We start from the raw sequence: 3,283 nt of genomic DNA, 5'->3' as shown, positions 1-3,283 counted from the left end.
TCTTGTGTTTTTCAGAAACTGAGGCGAAGGAAGCATGTGACTGGCTCCGCGCTGCCGGCTTCCCACAGTACTCTCAGCTCTACGAGGGTACGTCAGCCCACCCCTTGCCCCTTCCAGAGGGGAGCCGTTTGAAATGAGCCTCGTATGTCCTAGGCTGTGTTTTGACTTCCAGGTCTTTGCCCAACCAGTTTTCTTTGCTACGTTTTTTTCCTCAGCCTTTGCAACCCCCAGGGCTTATGCTGATACCAATTTAGAAATGAGTATCGCTTCGCAAAGGAGCTCTGGTGGTGCAGTGGTTAAGCACTCGACTGCTAACCCAAAGGTTGGTGGTTCGAACCCACCCAGTGGCTCCGTGGGAGAAAGACCTGGCAATCTGCTCCCGTAAAGACTATAGCCTAGAAAACCCTACGGGGCAGTTCTACTCTGTCACATGGGGCTGCTGTGCGTGGGGGTGGACTCGACAGCACCCAACATTGACATATCTGTCATAATGGCAAGAGGTGGGCAGTGCAAAATACAAAATGAGGAAGAGAAAGGAATGGAGGGTTATGAGGTGAACCGCCCGGCGTTGTCTGTTAGAGTAACCACGGCCTCCGTTCCGGTGAGCTCCAGCTTCTCACCGCCACGAGTAAGGTACCTTCAGTTAGCACCGCGCTCTGAGTGTAGCCCTTGACCTGCAGCGCTGGCTTGAATAGCCTTCTGGAGAGAAGTGTTGGCATTGGAATGTCTTCTTCTCTGTGGGTGGAGTCAGTTAGCTGAGTAGTTCACTGGCACTCCAAAGAGACTCAGGATTTTGCTACAAAAGAAAACATTTGAGGCCAGTGAGCTTGGGGTATTTTGGGAAATTTCCTTCTTAAAGGAAAATAATATTCTGCCAAACTAAATATTTCATGAGCTCATCGGGGTAGAAGGCAGCTACCTATGCTTTAGGCGGGTGGCGTGTAGAAGCTTTCCTCTGAGTCCCCATCAGCATGACTGGACCATGATGAGGTGGAAAAACTCAGCCACTCAGTATTCAGCTGCATTCAGTGTCAAGTATTTGATTATTCTCACATGTCACACTTCCTTTGTACTCTTCAAAGCACTTATTGTGGTAAAAATACAACCGTCTGCTATCTTGAACATTGCCATCTTGCCCCTGCTGGGGAGCAGGTGGACTGAGATCGCTGACTTGTCCAGAACCTTGGTGGCCACGGTGCCTTGGTGCCCATTCTGAGAAAACCAGGTGCATTAACGTCTCTCTCTCTCAGATTCACAATTCCCTATCAACATCGTGGCTGTCAAGAAGGATCATGATTTTCTTGAGAAGGAGCTTGTAGAACCTCTTTGCAGGTAAAGCTTGTGAAGTATTTTTGTGCCTTTCGATTGTTCAGTCTGCAATCCGTATCCCTCTATTGAGGAGCTAATTCAACAATTCAATGTATATTTATTTATTTACTGCCTACTGTACGCCAGGCATGGGTCCAGGTTCTTAACACGCTGCAGTGAGCATGATCAGTCCCTTATCTCATGGAACTTGACTCCTTGTAGGAGGCTTCAGGCAATGGATTAGAAAAAAGGAGAGAGAGATGAGATAGAGAGACAGAGATGATAGCGATAGAGATGATAGAGAAAGAGGTAGCAATGTTAGCAAGAGAAATGATAGAGAGAGATGATGGACATAGGGAGGATAGAGAAAGAGGGAGAGATGATAGAGATAGAGAGAGATGATAGATATTGAGTTGATGTTGTTGTGTTGTTAGGTGCTGTCGAGTCGGTTCCGACTCACAGCGACGGTATAGGACAGAGTAGAACTGCCCCACAGGGTTTCCAAGGAGGAGCTGGTGGATTTGAACTGCCAACCTTTAGGTTAGCAGCTGAGCTCATAACCACTACGCCACCAGGGCTCCATAGAGATGATAGAGAGATGATAGATATGATTGATAGATATAATTGATAGATATGATAGATAGGTAGATAGATGGATAGATAGATAGATAGAGATGGATGGATGGATGGATGGATAGATACGATTGGTAGATAGATGATAGATCAATAATTCCATTGATCGATAGAGAGCTAGAACTTCAGAGAGTGTTAAATGCTGTTGAACAAATGTACAACAAGATAATGATACAGAGAACTATTGGGAGCGTGGGTGGATCAGTGGGAGGAGGCGACATGGGTGGTCACAGCATGAGTGGTCAGGGAAGGCCCTGAAAAATTCCATAAGTAATCAAAGTTGGCTGTATTTTTTGCTAAATCAAGTAATTATATCAGCAAACCAGAATATAGCAAAGCTCTCGCTATGTGACAGCTGTTTATAGTCTGATCAGAGAAATCTAGTTGAAGAAATCAGATATGAATACATAAACAAATAAGTCACAATTATAATGTGGGTCTTAATAAAGCATATCAATGTCATCTACGTGCCTGAACACTGAGCATTGCACGAGAGGTGACAGTCGGTGCTCAGGAGGAATCTGAAGTCATCTAACTGAGGCACGAGAGAGGCGTCAGAGCCAGAGAGAACTGTGAGCTTGGCAGGTGTGAGTTGTTTTTCCAAGGCACGCAGCTAGTTATGGGCAGAACTGAGTGTCCCTTCTAGTAGATTCTGCATTTGACATAGAAAAGGTGGCGGCTTAAGGAGAAAGTAATGATGAGCAAAACTGTTGGCAAGAAGAGGGAGATCAATCTATGTGAGAATGTTGTTATCAGTTGCTGCCAAGTCCAGTTCGACTCATTGTGACTCCATATGACAGAGTAGAACTAACCCATAGAGTTTTCTTGGCTGTAATCTTTAACAGGAGCAGATTGCCAGGTCTTTCTCCCTCACAGCCTCAGGGTGGATTTGAAGCGTTGACCTTTCAGTTAACAGCCAAGCGCTTAACTGTTGCACCCAGGACTTGTTCATGTTAGAATACCCTGTGAATAGTCTTAGACTTGCCTAGCCTTGAGACACATATATATTCTTGTCTTGTGACGGTCACCCTAGGGTTCCTCGATGGCAGTAAGATATATTTACGTTAAGAAATGGTCTCTGAATGTTCAAGGAAAATAATACTGTGGATTTGCTTACGTGGGTAGAAAAGCAAAGCGCTCTTCAGATCGCAGATTACAGAAATGGGCCATGGGGGCTAGGAGACAAACAAGAAGAAAATGCCGTCTGTGAGAGTCTGTGAGAGGCGCGGGTGATTTGGTTGTGAGAGTCTGAGAGGCGCGGGTGATTTGGTTGTGAGAGTCTGTGAGAGGCGCGGGTGATTTGCTTGTGAGAGTCTGTGAGAGGCGTGGGTGATTTGGTTGT

General features: G+C 45.8%; 1 protein-coding gene across 1 annotated transcript in view; it reads left to right on the top strand.

The window, feature by feature from the left end:
* The first annotated feature begins 353 nt into the window (after positions 1-353).
* The window catches only part of STARD13 (StAR related lipid transfer domain containing 13), a 68,658-nt gene continuing 65,728 nt past the window's right edge, over positions 354-3,283 (top strand). Inside the window, exon 1 of the mRNA XM_023740358.1 lies at positions 354-1,332. The gene's annotated coding sequence lies outside the window, so the exon portion shown is untranslated. The remainder of the gene's footprint in view (positions 1,333-3,283) is intronic.

The sequence above is a fragment of the Trichechus manatus genome, unplaced genomic scaffold (assembly GCF_000243295.1).
Source record: "Trichechus manatus latirostris isolate Lorelei unplaced genomic scaffold, TriManLat1.0 scaffold00153, whole genome shotgun sequence".
Taxonomy (NCBI): domain Eukaryota; kingdom Metazoa; phylum Chordata; class Mammalia; order Sirenia; family Trichechidae; genus Trichechus; species Trichechus manatus.
The sequence above is the reverse complement of the archived record's forward strand: the minus strand, read 5'-3'. Positions and strand labels throughout refer to the sequence as shown.